Below are 22,826 nucleotides of genomic sequence, written 5' to 3'. Positions count from 1 at the left end.
TGGACTTAGTTATGCTTGTAAAAGGTTATCTATATACATAAAGATATTTTGTTCATCCAAAATCACTTTTTTGTCCAGAATTATCAAACTTTAAAGCTTATATTAAAATATCCGCAAAATAAATGCTTTATTTCATGCAATATTGTACTCTTGTCTAAAACTCCCCAACTTTAAGTCAACAGAAATTTCTAATCCACATGCTTACATTATGTCAAGATGCATAGTTGAAGATTAATTAGACCATATATTTGATCATATATTGTCGAGGTTGGTTATTTGTGTTCTTTTTATCATCATAACTTCGTTCACAAATTTCTTAGTTATGACTTCTATCACTTCTTATTACTTATGTATTTCATTTTATTTGCAAGTTCTTTATTGTTCCCAGTTCAATGCAATTTGTGGGCTTTTTACCATCATAGCTTTTCCCACAAAGTATTTAGATATTGCTTCTATCGGTCCTTATTACTTCTCTATTTCACTTTATATAGTCCTTATTACTTCTCTATTTCACTTTATATACAGGTTCTGTATTGTTTCCAGTATTTCCAATCTACAGTTCATCAACACAGAGCCTGACTGCAACATACAAAGCATAGCAGAGCAAGCTTAGGGAATCCACAATACAATAGTAATAGGCATTATGTTTACTAAATTATCAACTGTTTCTGTTTGCAAATTTCTACACATCAGAATACTTTCTAACATAAATCATACTGGGTTTTTGTGTATTCCCTGTTTTATATGCCCTGTTTTTTATCATATTCTTGCACATACATCTCTTCCAATTCTAACAACTGGTATCAAAGCTTGGACTGGTCACATGAACTTATTTTATGTGAAACAACACTTGTTGCAACGTGAAGAAGAAGCTATAACAGAGTGAGAGACTTCTGTTCCCGATCTAGTTTTGCCACTGCCTGCAATATAGCTTTTCTATGGCCCAGTTTGTGACAGAGGAAACACTTAGGGCTTGGACCTTTCATATTGATATTTTTGCCAAGGCAGAGATGTCCTTAAGCACCACATTAGATGATTTTTTACCTTAGAAATGAATTTGGACAATTTTAACAAGAGCTGGGAGTCTTCGCTTTTGTTTGCTGCATGTATAGATTTGTAAGTTTGAGTCTGTTAGGTTTGCACCAATTGAAAATAGGATAGTAATAGGCATTATGTTTTCTAAATTATCAACTATTTCTGTTTGCAAATTTCTACACATCAGAATACTTTCTAACTTAAATCATACTGGGTTTTTGTGTATTCCCTGTTTTATATGCCTTGTTTTTTATCATATTCTTGCACATACATCTCTTCCAAATCCAACAACTGGTATCAAAGCTTGGACTGGTCACATGAACTTATTTTATGTGAAACAACACTTGAACTTGTTTTATGTGAAACAACACTTCTTGCAACGTGAAGAAGAAGCTATAACAGAGTGAGAGACTTCTGTTCCCGATCTAGTTTTGCCACTGCCTGCAATATAGCTTTTCTATGGCCCAGTTTGTGACAGAGGAAACACTTTGGGCTTGGACCTTCCATATTGATATTTTTGCCAAGGCAGAGATGTCCAGGTACTGTAGGAATGCTGTAGAGCCTAATCCACATGGGGTTTTTGAAGACATTGCATGAGACTGGATCAAAATAGAAAGAACTCTGCTCCATCCACAGTCCATGAGTTCTTTAAAATTTTGGTCATTGATTCTTTGGAAGAGCAGAACCTTAGGTAGTAATTCCATCCTACAGTTCACACCCTGATTGGTAGAAATCCATTCTTCTAAACTGCTGTCACAGGATGGCCAAAAATTTACTAACTTACCAATGATTCCTACTTAATTTTAATAGACCTGAATTCATGCCTATTTCCATGTCTGAATGATCTACCCTGATTTTAATGGTGAAAGCTTCATTTTTGCATTGGGTGAAGCAGATGATGAAGCAGTTTACGCAGAATGGGAGGAGTTCCATATCTTAGTTTTCTACTGGGAGTTTTGGGTGAATTGATAGATCAAATTTTTTTATTGTGATTAACTTTACCTGTTGAAAAACTGTTTAAGAGATTTCAGTCTTCTTGGTCATATGATCAGCCAGAAACAATGACATTCAATCTGAGACATACATACAGCATCATGCCATAACCATCCTGCCAGCATTTGGCAGCTGGCAGGAACTACGCTGCATTGCAGCTCTTGTTGGGGTAGTTGAGATTATAAAAGAGTTTAAGCTGCCTATACTTGTTGCGGTAGTTGAGATTATATCTCCAACAACTTTATTCTGTATGCTTTCATTTCTATTGGTGATGTGCCAACAGTAAAGGTGATGAGTGGCATCTCCTACATGGAAAGGGATTCATGTTCTTCACTAGTATGGTGCCACCCTTTGAAGAGGTTAATACCATCGATGCTATGAAATCAATCTCAAGGCAAGGTTCAGTCGATTGCTGACACCAATTTTCTTTGTCATATTCTTTCACAATTAAGGGACATGCCTTCTCTATTTGTCCTGTTGGCGATGGACAATCCTATTCACTCAAACCTATCTCGATCTTTATTGGTATGAGTGGTAATGACGGTACCCATTTCCCTTTCCATAGATTTAAGCACATTTACGAAATATGCTTTGAGGGATCAAAGCGCACCCAGGAGGAATTTTTTTAAGATTATGTCATCTGTAGGCTTTTAAAAACATGGTTGAGGCTTTTCGATATGTACGCTTGGATTATTGATACACCAAAAGAGGGGTTTGAGGAAAAGGTATGTATTTGCCCTGGGTCACAAGTTTTTTAATCCTCAATTTTGATGTCCTTGAAGATAGAGGGTGCTAAAAAATGGTCCATGTCTCTATTAGAGGGATTTCCTATTCATTAGATCTTTGTTTCCATCTTTTGATCCTCACTCTGCTACTTTCTCTAGGATTTTTTACCTTACATTCCTCTATAATTTTTGGAGTTAGAGAGTTTAGAGGGCATTGGAAACTTTCTTGGCCAATACTATTGTGATTCAAAAGAAACAACCAATGTTGCTAGCTCCACTTGTGCACATATTTGTCTTCAAATAGATTTTTCTAAACATCTTCCTCCAAATATTTCTCTAAAAGTGGGTAGCATGCGGTGGTAGAAACCAGTAGACTATGAATAAATTGATTTTAGATGTAGAAGATGCTTTTCAATGGAACATTCTACCTCTCAATTTCAATAATATTAATGGGAGAAATATTGATTTGAGTGGCACTCTAATTGGTAGATCCAAGTTGATATCCAACATTATATTATTCCACCAAAGGTGCAGACTATTTTTGGGTCACCCCTTGATCTTCTGCTCGATTGTACATTGCCATATAGAGTGAAACATTCTTTTATTGAATATTTTCCTAGTCTTAAGAAATACCATGAAGCTTTTTAAATTCATACGAAAAATTTGTCTCTTATAATTTTGACACACCCATGGTATCTTCAAGGTCAATAGCTTCGTTACTGAGAGGTAGCTCTGAGGACAATGTTCATTGTAAAAACGGTAAAAATGAGCATAGCATTGAATCCCTCCTTCAAGTAGATCAAGAATTGACAAAAGTTAACATAAATCTAAACCAAAACATACTCATCAAGTGACATTAAGGTCATCTAAGAAATTTGAGGAATCTTAAGAAGTAAATAGATTTAGTGCCCCTAGGATAATTAGGTCAATTAGTAATACTATTATTATCGCATGTGCTTTCTCGATTTTTATTGATCAATGGTTTATGGGGTATGGTTCCCTTATGCCTATCTTATTGAGAAAAAAATATTTATGTTTTTCAAATAGTAATTGATTTTTTTTATGATTTTCTATATAATTGTAATAATGGGGACTATTCATAAAAAACAACGTGAAATATTTACACTTCAATATTTTGGGTTTAGCAAATTTACAAAGCTATGAGAATACTTGGACTTATAAATAAAATAACCTAAATACATACAAATAATTTACATGTGATCCATTTATATAACAATATAATATGTATATAATTTTATATATTTAGTTATCTTGCTCTTTTGGAATGGTGGGCATATTGCAATTAAAGATCAAATCATTGAATAGAAATACGATAAAGTGAAATTGATATCCATTAGATTTCCACTTAAATTGCTTTTCAAACAGTTATAAAGTCTTTATTTTCCTATGCAAAACTAAAATACGAGAATGAACTTCTTAACAAATGACTAACCTAAATTAGTTTATTGAATGTAAACCTTATTTCCTAACAAACCTCCTTTATTGTTTACATTATGAAAAAAACTAGGAAAACAACTATATGAGCATTAACCTAAACTTCTTGGTCTAACAAATGGCCTAATTATCCAACTTTACATCGCATTAACCTAAACTCTTCTTGTCTAGGCAAATGTTCTAACTTTACATCAATATCAACCTAAACTTTTACATCTAGGAAAATATCCTAGTTTTCCGACAATACTTGTCAATCAAGAGATACTCAATTATCCACAAGAATACCACCCCTCCTATGAATTGAGACAAACTCTATCATCCATATTAGCACATCTACAAAACTATGAACTAAGACAAAACTGATGATCCTTGGGTACTATTGATTCCCTAATCAATAGATCCTAAATCCTACAGAAATAGCCACTAATTCATGAACGGACTCAAGATTGGACTTGACCAATGAACAAGATTTGGCATGTAAGTTGTAATCTTCTACACTTCAGGCTCAACAATACCTAGGCGGGTTTACCTACTACGTTGTTATCCATATATTGGCTTTATGTTAACTGACAATGCACAATATAGCATATGCTTTCAATGAAAATATACCAAGGAAAAGCATAACATGCTACAAATTGTAGCTTGAACCTTAGTTTCTTATCCGTTTTGCTTGCATTGAAAAATGACTCTAATTTACTTATATTCCTAATACAAATAGACTAAAAGTTGAATAAAAGGTAAAATAAGAGTATGAAGATGATCAGTGCCTATTCTAAGGGAAAACAGAGTCAAATCATAGTCCTACTGACAAACAAAGTAACATTATCAACATTTAAAGTTCAATACTAAACAGTTAAGACTTGCTTAGAGTGTTCAGATTGAGAATGTGTCCATAACCTCCCCACAATCTCTCAAGATTTATTGCAGTATTCAAGACATAATTTAATTCATTTATCTTGAAATGAAATCCATCAAAGAATACACATTCCCCATTGGAGAAGACAAATTGCATATATCATTAACACAACAATTCATACAACACATCACAAAAGATATGAGCCAGAAAATGAATATTCTCTTTATTGATTTTATATATAAAACTGATACATTCATGAAAATGCTACAATGAGTCACCAAAATTGTCAAAAGACTATATGTTGTTATATTAAAGTTTTCTCTAATGCAAACATATCAATAAGTCTCAAATCCCTTCTTCTTGGCCCTTAATTCCCTTTTATAACACAAGGGAGATAAACAATCCCCAGGCTGAACAAGAAACATGTCAAAACCTAATTGCATTACAAAATTGACCTAAAGCATAAGTCCTTGAATTCTATGTACAATCTACATTGAATGATGGCGGCTAAAAAGACATCATCCTAGGAGCTTGGGTTGTGGATCTGCAGAAGATGTTCTCACATTTGTACTTCATATCTGCTCATGTCAGGAACAAAAATACAATCTGGCATGCAGTGGCAAATGTCTTGGAGACTGGTCCTTGTTGGCTGAGTGTTCTATTCATTCTCCCAAAATAGACATCCTACACAAAACTTTTAGAAGTAACAAAATTGGAAAGACCGCAACTAGTCCTCCTCTTCAGGCTACTCTTATTCCTACGAGCAGTACCTTTTATGTAACGCCTCAATCTCATCAGCTAGCCAAGAAAAACCCTTCAATCTATGCAACTTATTGATAGCTTTTTTTTTGTGGGCAAACACAACTGCAACTCCTAAGGCAATGCTATGATACATTTGTTCTACCTCCATAATTTTATCAAGAATATTAATAAATGAATCACTTTGGTTTGGGTCACCTTCCAAGGATATCAAAACAACATTTATTGCATCTTGGAAACCTTGTTTCCATTCCTCTAGGCTCTTGATCTGCCCGTCATTTGTCAAAATTGTAGGGACATGTCATTTTTTTAGCCCCTAGAAAGAATCAATCATTTCTATTAATGTTTTCACTCCTCCTCTATGTTGGGTAACTCTTTATTTAAAAAATTATAGTTTCTGCATATTACCCCTACAATTTGAGGTGGTTAGCCACATTTTTCACTGCCAACATGACCTCTTTTAGGCTTTGACCCCTTGGCAGTGACATAGATATAATTGGTTGAAAGAGTGGAATGAATTCATCAAGCTTACTTGAGAGCTTGGATGTCAAAGAATATGAAGTGTGAAATTCATCCAATTTATCAATGACATTATTTGAAATCATCAAAATTGAATTTTTCCTAATTTAAAAATAATTATTTATAGCTTCATCTTTGACCCTTTGCATTTCCTTATTTATCTTCTCAAGCTCCTCGAGTCTAATCCCTCCAAAAGAATCAGCTGATATCTTCTTTATTTTCTTCTTTAGTGCAATGATTTCAACAAATAATTCATTGTATTTTGTGTTTAGGACAAAATGAATGTATTTTACCTTTACATGCTTCTACTCCAAATCTTCTATTGCAAGTTGAACAAACTAGATTGTGTTCTTATAGTATCTTCCAGGGTTCTTACAATAGCATCCCTTGTCTTGTATTGTACCCCCTGCAAAACCATGGGCTTTTGAGTGCTACGAGCCTTTGACCATAAAGAAAAATCTCTTGAGCTTATTCTTACACCGAAGCCATGTTCTCCAAACTCTCTTGCAAAATTGGGATCCTTCTACCGCATGATCTGATCCAACAAGAATATCCTTTCAAAATTCCACCCTAGGACAAGGAGTATTCAACTTCTCATCACCATCTCTTTGCCTTCTTGAGGGGTGCAATTAAAATTGTTCCTATCAAAATTGTTGATTTCTTCATCAGACATATTCTTCAATTTTTCTCTTAACTAAAATAATCTAAACTCGGGAGACATAACAAAATTTTCATCCGCCATAAAGTTCTTTGAAGCAACAATCCTCTCATCATCTGCTTCTTCTATAGGGATTATGCTTGGGATGAGAGTCATATCTAGATCATTAAAAACTTCACCATTTGTATCATCTTGAAATGTCTCCCTTGAAGGATAAGGTGGTGGTACTGAAGTATCAAAATCCTCCTAGATGGCCACAAAATTGAATATTTTGGCCTTTCCCCTTTCAATTTTCTTAACCTTCTCAATTGTCACTCTCTTACCCTTTTGTATGCCTGCTTTAGAGGACTCTGCAGGTGTTTCCTTAGTCTGAGCCTTAGGAGCTGGATCAATTGGATTTTCTTTGTATTCCACTCCTTTATCCCTGCCCTCTCTTCTTTGTAACTCATCTTTTATTATATTTTCTACCTTTCTTAACATGAAAGACATTCTAGCAAAATCATCCCTGAAATGCCGGAAGGAACCTAGAAAATTGGGGTCTTCTTGTTTCCTTTCTATTTCAAATTTATTCATAAGGTCCCACTTCTTCCTCCTCTCCTCTGCCTCACGCAAATGGGAATTTCTTATTAGGTTTTCCCTTTCTAAAAAAGAATGAAAATATCCCTTCTCCTTTAATTTGTTTACCCTAATATCATTTATACATCCTTCAGGGTCAAAATGCCTAGCTTGGGCAACTCTCAATCTGCAATTCTTTACCAAAAAACTCTGCACCTTCTCCAAGGCCTCACAACCCATACTGAATTCATTGAAAATTGTCACCCTGAGGAGAAACTTTCCCTTTCTATCAAATTTGTTTTGTTCCCTCTCCATCCACATCATTTGCCAAATAAATTTGAGGAATGCTAGCCTTGGAGAGACAACAATTGGCAATATATGGGCCCCTGCTCACACCCATAAATTCTAATTATTGTGCAATTTCCATAAATGAAGAAATCCCCAAAATAGTGGGTGAATGCACCCTCATGATACACTAATCCATCAGCCCTGCAAATCTTTATTCTCAGTATTTGGATTATTTCCTGGGGCAGCCTTGGCACTACTACCCCAAGCCTTGTCAAAATTTTCATCACAAAGTGACCAAAGAAAACACAAAAATCACCTAAGTCCATCTCTACACCTATCAAGGGAGACCTATGTAGGGATAATTGATCCTTATTCTCAACTCTGGGCCCTAGTATGCTTTGTTTTGATAAAGAATTAAATGGCATATCAAAGAATAATACATGAATTCCAATTTTTCATCTTTATTTTCAGCCCTCATTAGTCCCTCATTTATCTTCTCATGAATAACACTTACAAAGTCATACAATTCATTTATTGAGGGATTTTGAATGCTAATGGCCATCATCATAAAATCAGTGGGAAATTTGGTGAGCCCACAGTCAACTCCAAGGACCTACCCTAGTGCATAGTAAGTTTTAACAAAGTAAGGCTAAAAGCAGTCAAGCTTGAAAGGCTCCCTTTCGGATGGAAGGACATAATTTTGTGAATACTTATAGAGTTTACTCATGAAATGAGGAACAAGATCCTTCTTGTACCTGTCCCTCTTATTTTCATAGTCCCTCTTCAAATTGTCCTTGTTTATGCTTGTGAGGGTAGATTTATCTAGCTCAAAACATTAAATGATGGCCCCAGGAGAGATGTCTAGTAGGATGTATCCTTCTGTAGTCCTAACAGTCCGTCTTGGAGCATCATATGCCTTTTCTAGCTCCCTTATGAGCATAGTCTCCACAAATACATTGGGTACCACTAATTTTCCAAGATTTAGTGTCCTGGGGTTACCTACTGGGATGGCCTTGTCTCTATTGCCATAAAATGAATGGAAAATGTCCCAGCCCCTATCCTTGGTTAAAGAATCCCTACACCCTACCTCTTTGTCATTGAAAATAATCCTCAAATGATCCTGCATTGTGGATCCCTCAAATAATTCCAGCAGGTCTTGGCAAAATGCTCCTGGTCTGTTTGGTTGGCCTCCATGCAATTTCTTCCAATCTCTATTCAAGTTCATGTTGCAACTCTTCAAGCATCATGGCAAGAGCAAGAGGAGTAGTAGGTTGTGTTGTTGGTTTCTCTACTTGAGTTGATGACTCCCCTTTGGATGGCTTCCCAAAGTGCTTTGTAGGCTTGGGGGTCTTTTCTTTGGTTTGAGCAGCCTCAATGGTTGGCTCTTGATGGTTTTCTCCTTGTGGGGTTTTCTTTTGAGGAGTTGGGGCTTTCTCAGAAGATGAATTAATTGGAGCGGGGGAATCATGTGTAGGGGATGGGGTTTAGTAGAGGAAGCTTCAACTGAAGTTTTCTTGGTGTTCTTCCTCCTGTTTGGACTGGGTTTCCTTTTTTTGGGAGAGGACTCATTTGAAGATTCACTATCAGAAATGATAGTAACGGTCTTCCAGAATATGTTTCTCTTTCTATTTGTGGCCTTTTCCTTTGGAGGGGAACTTGCTTCGGCCTCCTCAGATGCTTGTGGGATGGTTCCAAGGCTTGGTTGCATAGAAAGGGCACTTGCAATTTCTCGCATGGGGGGAACCATATCTATAGGCGTAGTCTCAGTGATAGTAATTGATGAGCTTGCCTTAGTTGCATAGGCTTTCTTGGCAGCAGGGATAACAGATTTCTCAACAGGGGTTGTCATATTAATAGTTGGGATAGACAAAAGATTTTGAAAGTAAACACGAGAGTTAAACCTAACGACTTCTAGGGCACATACATAGGCAACTCAAAATATTACTGCAACAGTCTGATAATGTGCACAAATGAGAAAAATAAATCACTTACTGGTTTTCTCTTCAACTGACAATGTTGTAGGATGCAGTGGAATGCTGGAATTCATTTTTCTTCTCGCTTTATGACACCCTGAATTCCCTCTAGATGCAAGGTAAGAAAGAATGCCATTGAATTATCATTTTATTACACCATTAATTCATTTATGTTGGATAGAGGTAGTCGTTCTCACCAATTTTTAATTTCATCTGTTGATCTAACAATAGATGATCAGGATCGCTCGTCGGCCTTCCCTAAATAATGAGGTGGCATCTTGTTAAAGTCCCTTATGTCAATTTAGAAATTCATACTATCTAGAGCTTCCTAGGCCATCTTAGCTTTGTCTACGGGATAAGCTTCTATTGTAATTTTCCCTTGTTTCACTTATCCCGCAGTGTCATTCACCCTTTCTTCTATCTTTGTGGGATAATATTTTATGTGCTTACTTTGGAGATCTTATCCCTCGTTTCTCTTAGCCCTTCCTTTCACCTTTCGCCTACAAGCCCCTTTTCTTTTTATTTTTATCCTCTATGGGATAAGCTTTTGAACTATCCTTTTCTTATCCCGAAGCACTTCTCTTATCCCCACAGGAGCATGCGGGATACGGATTTCTCTTATTTCTCGTTTACAATTCTTATCTTGCGGCCATCATTCAACAAGTGGAACACCTCGGGGGATAAGATTTCCTTTATGATCCTCCAACATCCTTATCTCGCGATGCACCTTTAAGTTTCACCATTCTCCTGGATCTTTGTTTCCCCACAGGATAATCCCTTTCACCTTTTTCTTAGGTATTTTCTTATCCCGGGACTTATTTCTTATCCCTGCAGGGACGGATGGGATAAGAAAAGCATTGTATCCTTCTTTGTTGAATTATCCTACTTTGCCCTGTAATGCTATTATAGTAGTGTAAAAATCTTGTGGGATAAGACTCCCTTTGTATTTAAGTCAACCCTTATCCCGTGGGCCTTTTACAATGTTCTTGGTTCATTGCGAGATAAGCCTTTACCACTTGTTTCCTTCAATCGTTCCTTATCTCATGTTTCTCTTTGCTTGCCTTGTAGCTATCGCATGATAAGGATTCCTTTGTAATTATTTCTTTCTTCTTATCTCGTGGTGCCTAACCATTGATGTGAATGTGTCCCGAGATAAGATGCACTCTTTAGATATTACCATTTCCTTATCCTGGGGGTTTAAAATTCTCATTAAAGCCACTTGTGGGGTAAGGGATAGGGGGCGCTTCCTTTTGAAATCTTAACCCGCATGACTGAGTCACTTGGGGCTAGCACTTAAGTGATTATTTAGAACATGTGGAGAGCTTCATGGGTTAAGTGATCATGCGTGGGGCCTTCCTAAGGAAATAAAAGACTTAAAATTTGGGGTTTTTTAGCAATACTTAGGAATATCTTGCATATTGAAATAACTTTTATAGACAGTAATTCCTAATGCAAGGGGTCGGTAATTAGATGAGAAAGGACCCTTTTAATTATCACTTATGACACAGAAACCTACTATCGTAAGTCAACGTTGAGAAATAATGTAGCCCAGAAGAACTAGAAGGAGAACCTAAGGAAAAGGTACAACCCTTATGAACCCTAAAACCCTAACCCTCAAGAGACAGACATTGCATAAAACTAAATTTTTACCATATCCAACAGTGGCTCTACCATGGGGACGTTTGACCCTTCAGTTCAAAGTGAGAAACCAGATCTCTCGGACAGCAGACCAATCAAAGAACACCGAAGTACTTACAAAGCCTTAATCTAAACTATATACAAACCCTAAACCTATTGTGCATGCAGAGAAAAGATTAAGAAAATAAATGTTTTAGGAGTTGTCCATGCACATGCAGTTCCTACATGTCACCATTTAGATTTATGAGGAAATATGAATCCTCACCATGTATTTTTGTAATAATAAAAGACCCAACCCATAGGGCTTCAAATTTTCCATGCTTACCCTTATCTTGAGCTCTAGCAATCCAAAACAAAACTAACTTGTTGATTTCAAATTTTCTTTCTGATGCCTTTTTGTCAAACAGGTACTTTCTCCTTTGTTGCATCTTTAGGTTTCTCTTATGGACATAACTTCTGGCTTCATCCAATTCTACAAGTTATTTCATCCTTTCTCTAAGTGGATCTAACATTTATAGGTCATTTGCATGAATGAACTTATACAAAGGCAACATGTTGTTCACTACCAATCTTGCTTTAGATCCATATGCTATTTCAAAAGGAGACATTCTTATATGGCTTTCTTAATAGTGATTCTATCTACCCATAATGTCATTTTTAACTTAGTGTCCCAAGCCTTTTTGTTCTTCTCAAGAGTTCTTTTAATATTCTTCATTATAATCTTTCTACTGGACTCAACTTGTCTATTTCCTTGTGGGTGGTATGGGGATGCATATGATATACTTATCCCATATTATTTACAAAACTCTTTGAATTCTTCAGATCTGAATCACATGGCACTTTCCATGATGAGCCTCACTGGTACTGCAAACCTAGTCACAATATCGCTTGTCAAGAAATCAATGACTACCTTGTTGGTTGCTTGTCTTGTGGGAATTACTTTCACCCATTTAGTGAAATAATTTGTGGCAACCAGTATCCATTTGTGTCCACCATTGGATCTTTCTATGATTTCTCCAATAAAGTCAACGCCTCATTGATAAAAAGAGGCTTCTACTTGCATTGGTCTGAGAGGTAATGCGCCTTCATATTTTAACTTTTTTGCAAACTTTTGGCAAGGTTCACATTTCCTAACATAAGCATGTCCATCTATAAATAAAGAGGGCCAGAAATATCCTGCCCTAAAATCTTTGTGAGTTGTAGTGCCTATTGTGAAGTGCCCTCCCCATACCCCATCATGCATTTCTTTTGAAACAAGTTGAGCTTTCTCCTTGTCTAGACAAAATAATAGGAAACCATCATTATCTCTATAATACAAGTCTCCAACTTTGAACACATACCTCTGTGATTGCAACTTTAAGGTCATTTTTTGGCTTTCCATGAAGCCTTCTAGGTATACAGAGTTTGTGAGAAAAGGAATAATGTTAGCATACCATGGAGTTCTTTGTAAGATGCAAGTGATACCCTTAGAGTCGGACAAAGTATTTATTTGGCTAGCCTCTAGGTTTTCTTCATCCATAAGTTTGGCTAAGCCAATGCCTCTAACTAGTTTGGTGATCTGTATATGAATGTTAAACTCTTGGATCTTGTGTATCCATGTGCATCTTCTACCTATTGTCTCTGACTGGACAAAAATGTCTTTTATTGCTGCACTAAGCACATAAGAAACAACATGGGCACCTACAAGATAAGGCCTAAAACATTTTACAACCTTGACCAGAGCATATGCTTGCTTTTTCACAATGTCATTTTTGAGTTCTACTACTTGGAGGGGTTTTCTTTAAAAAGCTATGGGTTTTTCAAACCCCTCCTCATCCTCCTATAGCATAACAGCTACTATAGTTTGAAATGAAGCAAAGGAAAAAACTTGGAAAGCCTTGCTGAAATCAGGTTTCTTTAAAACAAGAGTTGTCTTGATGGCTCTTTTGATAGCCACAAAAGCTTTTAAAGATTCATTTGTCCAGTCAATAACAACTCCCTTTTTCATCATTCTAGAGATAGGTTTTACTATCTCAACAAAGTTTGAAATAAACCTTCAGACAAAGTCTATTTTCCCAAAGAAGGATTGAATGGCCTTCACAGTTTTAGGAAAGGGTATTTTGTCAACAGCAACCACCCTTTTAGGATCAATCCTAACTCCGTCTTTAGATACAATGTGTCCTTGAAATTTACCTTCGTTTAGAAAAAAATGACACTTTTTGGGATTCAGAGAGATCCCATATTTCAGTGCTTTGGTGAATACCTTTTCTAGATGTAGACAATGCTCTTCTTCTTTCATAGAGAATGTTGTTAAATCATCCTGATAAACAACCATAATAATGTCTATCAGATCTGAAAAAGCTACATCCATAGCCCTCTAAAAAGTTGCTCTAGCATTAGTGATTCCAAAAGGCATCCTGACATAAACATAGGTCTCCCATGGGGTAGTGAAGGCAGTCTTCTCTATAAACCTTTAGGTCATCATATGACCATGCAAAGACATGCTTGTATTTTCTGAGAAGAATAATAAGCATAGCCTTGACATTTGGGCTATTTTTCATGCTAATGTAAACCTTCTTGGGGGAGGCTTCAATCCCTAAATTAATCTCTTCCAAATGATCTTTATTCACGGGGGGCTGCTTCATTGTGTGCCTATCCTGATTGTCAAACACTCTCTCTAAAGAAACTAATCCTTTTGAAATTTTATTTGTCTTCAACTACACTATATCATTCCCAAAGATAATATCCTTTCCATTTGTGATCTCCACAAAAGTGTTGAAATCAATTTCTTGACTATAATACTCATCTATACAATGCAAAGATTTCAGCAAGTCACCATCATCATTAAGACTAGCTAGTTACAAATAATGTCAGGTATGGCAGGCCTAGTCTTATTTTCCACTTTTAAAATTCCAGCCAAGGTAATATCATCACTTTGCAAGGCAACATTTGCTAAGAAATATACCATGATGTTTTTTAACCTTTCTATCCATCTGATGTTGAAGGCATCAAATAATTCAATTGAATCCCAAATAGTTGATTTGTATTGTTTTAGTCGGTCATTCTTTGAAGAGTATACTAATCTAACTTATGATACAATCAATTCTAAATCACCCCATACTGATAGTTTCTTCATTCCATGCTTAGTGACAAGATTTAGACCTAACAACAATGCCTCATATTCTACCACATTTTTTGTACATTCAAAAATTAATTGAAAGGAATATTTGAATTTTTTTCCAGAGGAATATTTGAATTTTTTTCTAGTAGGGGCAATAAAAACAACACCAGCACATGAGCCTTCTCTGCAACAAGCTCCGTCAAAATACATATGCCATAAATCATCCTGCCTATTTTGTATTTCACTCTCCATAGGGTGTTGATTCTCTAAGGGTGACTTAACAGGTTCAACCTTGAAATTTTCCATACCAATGTCACAAAACATTACCATATGGTTCGGGTCAGACTGCTCAATAGTATCATCAGATCTAGGTTCTCTTTCTAACCTAACATTTTGCCCATTTACAAGCATAGTTGCATATGATAAGTCTAGTTCAACATTTCCCCCAACCACTGTTATCCATTGCCTTGACAAAAGCATACCATAATTCAGTGGGCCATCTATAGTTGTGACATCTTCTTTATAGATAGCCTTTGGGATATTTTCTATCTTGATTTCTAAGTTTTTAAGGATACCTATCACAGGTATAGATCTATTATCCATAGCATAACATTTCCCATAGTTTCTATTAACCTTTAATTAAATCTCTTTCATGATCCCCACATGCATGATATTAATGGAAGCCCCAGAGTCAATCATGCAATTTTTTACATGTTTATCATTGTTTAACAGGGTTATATAGAAGGGATCTACTTGGGAAGGGGCCTTGGTGATAGTATTCCCTAGATAGACTTGAGGTGCTTGCATGGTCTTGAAATGTTCCCTTATTGTGCTTAGATTTTCATTTTCTAAAATATCACTGTTATGGATAGTATCTTGGTTCCTACTGGGAACTCCATTTATTAAAGAGAAATCATTATCTTTATATTCTGGGATTTTCATCATCTCTAACAGAGGGACATAAATCTTAATTTGAGATAATATTTGTATTATATCAAAAGAAGGTTCTATAAAAGTACCTAGATTAGCATCCTTTTGAATTGTTGTTTTTGGTTTCTTCTTCTTTTTGGTTGCTTCTGCTTTTGGGGGGACCTCATCTGCAGCCTTCTCCTCAATCTTCTTGAAATTAATGCTTCCCTTTGGCACATATTTCCAAGTAAGGATAGGTTTTTTAGTTTTTCAATTTTTCTTTTCTCCCCAGTGACTGGTGGACAAGTCTATTGTTTAGCCTCTAGCTGCTTGTCTTTGATGAACATTCAACATGGTCTTCCCTAATTAGGCAGAGCACTCCTTGGTCTCAAATTGTATCCAATCTTAATTTGGGTAAAAGTGGTCATAGTGATTCTCTTTATTTCTTCCTTGGAAGGTCTTCTCAAACTAATATTCTCATACTGGTTATCAGAGGCATTTACCCTATAACCTTCCCTTTCTTCCTCGTCAAAAAACACTTATTGATGGTGGCTACCACTCCATTGCCTTTGAACATCCACATCTATCTCCACTTCATTTTTCGCAGAGGTTAAATACTCAGAGTCAATATCAGCTTGGAAAGATAGCATATTCACCATGTAGTCCGAGAATCCATCCTCCCTGTAGCTGGCATAAACATGCCCATCTTCCTCCATGGCCTTTGCCACCACACATTGTGCTTGTGTATGTGCCAACTTACACACATTGCACCATGGGATATGCTCCACAAAGTGAACACTTGGTCTTTTCAATGGGTCTAGTGTATCTTTGTTTGTAGGTCTTTTATTTCCAACCACAGGCCTTCCGTCTTTCCAGTTAGTGTTATAGGGCATCTCATGCAATTTTGGTGGGTCATTCCTTTGAAAACTAGGTCTTTCATGAGACATACCCTTCTCATTTCTTGCCACTATGTAACTTAGATCCTTTAGGACACCCATAACCTTGTCCAACTTGTCCTCTTCCTTGGGCATCCTGTTATGATGCCCTCTAGGATGTTGCAGGATCTTAACATCATCTCTTCTTGATACTTTCCCTTACACATTTCTATTATTTTCAATGGCTTGAGCCATTTTGAATGCAGTATCCAGAGTTGGAGGGTTATTAGACCTTAACTCATATACAATTTTAGGATCAAAAACATCAAAGTAAAACAGCAAGTTCATGTTGTCAGTTGGTTTTAGACTGAGAAGAATCTTCTTCAGAATTTTAATGAATCTATTATTGAAAAAGGCAACATCTTCATTGTGATTTTTTCTGATACTCGTCAACTCATGCAAAGAAAACTTGGGGTTTGAATGATCACCATACCGATCTCTAAACATTCTTTTGAAGTCTTGGAATGATTTGATTGATAGATTAGACCAACTTTTGTACCAATCCCTAGCGTAATCATTCAAAGATTGTATGAACATCTTCATGAAGATATCTTCATTCTCAAATTCAAAATTATCCATCACATTTTGGAAAGTTCTAAGATGCTCTTCTCTTGAAATGACAATGTTCCTTGAAAACTTTGGCAATGAATCCCCTAGCTCATTACTTACTGGATTTAGGAAACCCACAATCCTAGCAAAATCAATCTGTCTATATCTATCTAGTTGCATTGGTCTTTTGGAAAACTGATTATGCAGTTTTTGTTTATGGTTTTGTTGCAAGGTTTGTTGTTGTTGTTGTTGTTGTTGTTGTTGTTGTTGTTGTTGTTGTAGGGGTATCTGATATTGTTGTTGATATTGCCCTGCCATTTGTTGTTGATACAATAGGAACTGTAAATATTGTTGATAAGCATTATTTAGTCCAGTTGGGTTACCATGTTGATACACTAATGGAGGTAGTGTGGAACAAAAGGAGCTTGTAGAGGTGGTTGACCAAAAGTTTGTCCTGATGAATTGTAATGATTCTGGGCTCCATGATATTGACTGGTACTTGCCTGACCAGTACTTCTATTTTGGATATTGATAGGGAGAGCACTTATGCTGGAAAAAATAGAGGATGAACTTGGCATTCTTGTTGTCCATGGATTAAACATTGGCACAGTACTAGCAGTAATACTAGTAACACTCGCCCATGTACTAGCTTGAGTAGTAAACAATACTAATGTAGATATAGTACTTATAATAGGGGATTGAATGGTGGTACTTGTAATAGCAGGGGCTGAAACCCCAGTGGTATTTATACTAGAGGGCATAGGTGCATATATGATTAAAGGATAACTAACTGTATTAGGTATACTTGGTCTTTGACCTGACATTTCTTGAAAAGGTGTTTGTGCAGATCGTTGAATGGTCAAATTTAACATTTCTTGCGCTATCATATCCCTCTCACTTCTCACTTGGTCTAGCTTTCTCTGCAACTCTTCTGCTCATATTGTAGGAATATTTCTTGAGGTGGAGCTGATATTAGAACTAGTGAACTAAGCCTGAAAATGAGTCTATATTGAAGGAGAACTCATAGAAATAGGTGTAGCATTCATAAACTCTAGGCGAAAGTTTCCTTGAGCGTTAGCCAGTTGATCAACATACCTAGCCTCAAATTCTCTTTGCAACCAACCCCTTTCAAAATATGTATAAATCTTCTCATAACTGGCTTGGTTTTGAATAGGGTTATTATAATAGGGATCTTGTGGATTTTTATCCATGTTTGAGAAAGTATGACCAATAATAAGGTTCTCTCCTAGGAAGGACTCTTCACTACTAGTATCCTCTACTTTGTATGCAGACTTATAAATATCACTATGACAACCTTCTAAAATACTCTTTCCTTTTAAGTCAACTATCAACTTATTTCTTTCTTCTATTCTAACAATAGGAGTATCAAGGTTAATACTAACTAATGCTTGAGAAAGGATAGTTTGAGGAATACCTTTATCTTTGACAGTCCACCTTTTGCTTGTTGTAGACTTGTTGCCCTTTCCTTTTCCTTGATCTACCTCCTTTTCTGAGCTAATTTCAATATCTGATGTGTTGTGTTTTGCAATGCGCTCACTCTTCCTTGTAGCTATGTATGTAACCTATTTACTGCTCATGTGAACCTTTTCAAGCTATGAACTAGCTTCTTTCTTTTTAGAGTCACCACCCAAGATGGGAATTTATGTTTCTTTAGTAACTCTGGCCTATGGACAAGGGCTACTGGGAATAATATATTCTTTTGACACAACCTTGACTTTACTTTGATTCCCCAGCAGAGTCACCAATCTGTTGGTTCCCAAATCAACAGATCCTAAATCCTAGATAAATAGCCACTAACTCATGAACAAACTTAGGATTGGACTTGTCTAATGAACAAGATTCAGTGTGTAAGTTGCAATCTTCTAATCTCTAGGCTCCACAATACCTAGGTGGGTTTACCTATTGTGATGTTATCCATATATTGGCTTTATGTTTACTGATAGTGCATTATAGAGAAGATTCTTTCAATGAAAATATACCAAGGAAAAGCATAACATACTACAATTTTGGCTTGAACCTTAGTTTCTTATCCCTTTTTCTTTCATTGAAAAATGACTCTAATCTACTTCTATTCCTAATAGAGAAAGACTAAAAGATGAATAAAAGGTGAAATAAGAGTATGAAGATGACCCACAAACTTCAAGATAGTATGATCAGTTCCTATTCTAAGGGAAAACAAAGTAAAATCATAGTCCTAGTGACAAACAAAGTAACATTATCAGCATTTAAAGTTCAATACTAAATAGTTAAGACTTTCTTAAAGTGTTCAGATTGAGAATGCATCCATAACCTCCCCACAATCTCTCAGGATTTATTGCAGTAATCAAGATAGAATTTAATTCATTTAGCTTGAAATGAAATCCATCAAAGAATACACACTCCCCATTGGAGAAGACAAATTGTATATGCCATTAACACAACAATTCATACAACACATCACAAAAGATATGAGCTAGAAAATGAATGTTCTCTTTAATGATTTTCAATATTAAACTGATACATTTATGAAAATACTACAATGAGTCACCAAAATTGTCAAAACACTATCTGTTGTTATATTAAAGTTTTCTCTAATGCATACATATCAATAATTTTGTATTGCCTTCTTCTTAACCCTAAATTCCCTTTTATAATACAAGGGAGAAAAAAAAGCCTCGATCTGAAGAAGATACATGTCAAAACCTAACTGAATTACAAAATTAACCTAAAGCCTAAGTCCTTGACTTCTATGTACAATCTACATTGAATGATGGCAGCTGCAAAGGCATCATCTTGGGAGCTTGGGCTGTGGATCTGCAGAAGATTCTCTCACATTTGTACTTTATATCTGCTCCTATCAGGATTAAAAATACAATCTAGCATGCAGTGGCAAATGTCTTAGAGACTGGCCCTTGTTGGCTGAATGTTCTAATCATTCTCCCAAAACAGACATCCTACACAAAACTTTTAGAAGAGAAAAATTCAAAAGAATGTGACTAGTCCTCCTCATCAGGTTGCTCTTCTTCCAAGGAGCAGTACCTATTATGTAACACCACAATCTCATTAGATGGCCAAGAAAAACCCTTCAAGCTATGAAACTTATTCATAGCTTCCTTTGTTTTTTGGGCAAGCACAACTACAAATCCTAAGGCAAATCTACGATACATTTGTTCTACCTCCATAAATTTATCAAGAATATTAATAATGTATCACCTTGGTTTGGATCACCTTCCAAGGATATCAGAAAAAACATTTATTGCATCTTGGAAACCTTATTTCCATTCCTCTAGGCTCTTGATTTGCCCATCATTTATCAAAATTATAGGGACATGCCATTTTTTGAGCCCTTGAAAAGAATCAAGCATTCCTATTAATGATTTTTTCTCCTCCTCTATGTTGGGTAACTCTTTATTTAACCAATTATAGTTCCTCTATGTTACCCCTACAATTCGAGGTTGTTGGGCCACATTTTTCACTCTGACATGACCTCTTTCCGACTTTGACTCCTTGGAAGCCACATAGCTCTAATTGGTTGAAAGAATGAAATGAATTCATTCAATTGACTCAAGAGCTTGGATGTCAAAGAATATGAAGTGTGAAATTCATCCAATTTATCAATGATTTTATTTGAAATCCTCAAAATTGAATTTTTCCTAATTTTAAAATAATTATTTATAGCTTCATCTTTGACCCTTTGCATATCCTTATTTATCTTCTTAAGGTCCTTGGTCTAATCCCTTCAGAAGAATCAGTTGATATCTTCTTTATTTACTCCTTTAATGCAATGTTTTCAACAAATAATTCATTTTATTTTATGTTTAGGACAACATGCATGTCTTTTACCTTTACATGCTTCTGCTCTAAATCTTCTACTGGAAGCTAAGAAAACTTGACTATGTGCTCAGAAATTGCCACAACCTCTAAAGCAGTAGTATCTTCCAAGGTTCTTATAGTAAAATCCCTTATCTTGTGTTGTACCCCCTGCAAAACCATGGGCTTTTGAGTGCTATGAGCCTTTGATCATAAATCAAAATCTCTTGAGCTTATGTTTACACCAGAGCCATGTTCTCCAAACTCTCTTGCGAAATTGGGATCCTTCTACTACATGATCTGATCTAGCAAGACTATCCTTTAAAAATTCCACCTTGGGACAAGGAGCACTCTGGTGTTCATCACCATCTCTCTGCCTTCTTGAGGGGTGCAATTAAAATTATTCCTATCAAAATTGTTGATTTCTTCATCAGACATATTCTTCAATTTTTCCCTTAACCAAAATGATCTAAACTTAGGGGAATTAACAAAATTGTCATCCGCCATAAAGTTCTTTGAAGCAACAATCATCTCATCATCTGCTTTTCTATAGGGATTGTGTTTGGGGTGAGAGCCATGTCTAGATCATTAAAAACTTTAGCATTTGTATCATCTTGAAATGTCTCCCTCAAAGGAGAATGTGGTGGTACTGAAGTATCAAAATCCTCCTAAATGTCAGCAAAAACAAATATTTTGGCCTTTCCCCTTTCAATTTTCTTAACCTTCTCAGTTGTCACTCCCTTATCCTTTTTTATGCCCCGTTAGAGGACTCTGCATGTGTTTCCTCAGTCTAAGCCTTAGGAGATGGAATAATTGGCTTTTCTTTGTTTTCCACTCCTTTATCCCTCGCCTCTCTTCTTTGTAACTCATCTTTGATTATATCATTTGCCTTTATTAACATGAAAGACATTCTAGCAAAATCATCCTTGAAATGTCGAAAGGAACCTAGAAATTTGGGGTCCTCTTGTTTCATTTCTCTTTCAAATTTATTCATGAGGTCCTACTTCTTCCTCCTCTACTCTGCCTCACGTAGATGGGCATTTCTTATTAGGTCCTCCCTTTCTACAAAAGAATGAAAATATCCCTTCTCCTTCAATTTGTTTACCCTAATATGCATCCTTTAGGGTCAAAATCTCTGGCCCGGGTCACTCTCAATCTATAATTTTTTACGAAAAAACTCTGCATCGTCTCCAAGGCCTCACAACCCACACTGATTTCATTGAAAACTGTCACCTTGGGGAGATACTTTCCCTTTCTATCAGATTTTATTTGTTTCCTCTTCATCCACATCATTTGCCAAATTAATTTGAGGAATGCTAGCCTTGGAGAGACAACAATTGGCAATACATGGGGCCCTTGCTCACATCCATAAATTCTAATTATTGTGCAACTACCATAAAAGAAGAAATCCCCAAAATTGTGGGTGAATGCACCCTCTATATACACTAATTCATTAGCCCTACTACTCTTTATTCTCATTATTTTTATTATTTCCTTGCGTAGCCTTGGCACTCCTACCCCAAGACTTGTCAAAATTTTCATCACAAAGTGATCAAAGAAAACACAAAAATCACCGAATTTGGATCGTTTGTCCCACACCTGAGTCTTGTTAGACAACTCAGATAACTAGAGAACAAGTGAGAGGGGGGGGTGAATCAGTTGTCAACATATTATAAAAATTTAAACATTCAAAACCTTATTACCAGAATACATAAACTTAATATCAGAATACATAAACCAAATACTAGGATAACAGATATAACAATTAAGCATAAACATAAATCATAGAATAGTTACCATCCATCCATAACACATGACACCAAGATTTGTACATGGAAAACCTAGTAAAGGGAAAAACCATGGTGGGAAACCTCACCCATAGTCAGATAATACTTCTGCAGTAAGTATGTGATTACCAAATAAGGGGCTTGCACATGCAAGAAGGCCAACAAACTAGAGTGCATTGTTCAACACAAAAGGAGCCTCATTGACTACAAAAGAAATCTAGACTACAATCTAGAAAGAAGAGTGAACTGCAAAGATAGCATCTCGTATGCCCGAGTACAGTT

This window comes from Cryptomeria japonica, chromosome 3 (genome assembly GCF_030272615.1).
Source record: "Cryptomeria japonica chromosome 3, Sugi_1.0, whole genome shotgun sequence".
Taxonomy (NCBI): Eukaryota; Viridiplantae; Streptophyta; class Pinopsida; order Cupressales; family Cupressaceae; genus Cryptomeria; species Cryptomeria japonica.
Note: the sequence above shows the minus strand (reverse complement) of the source record.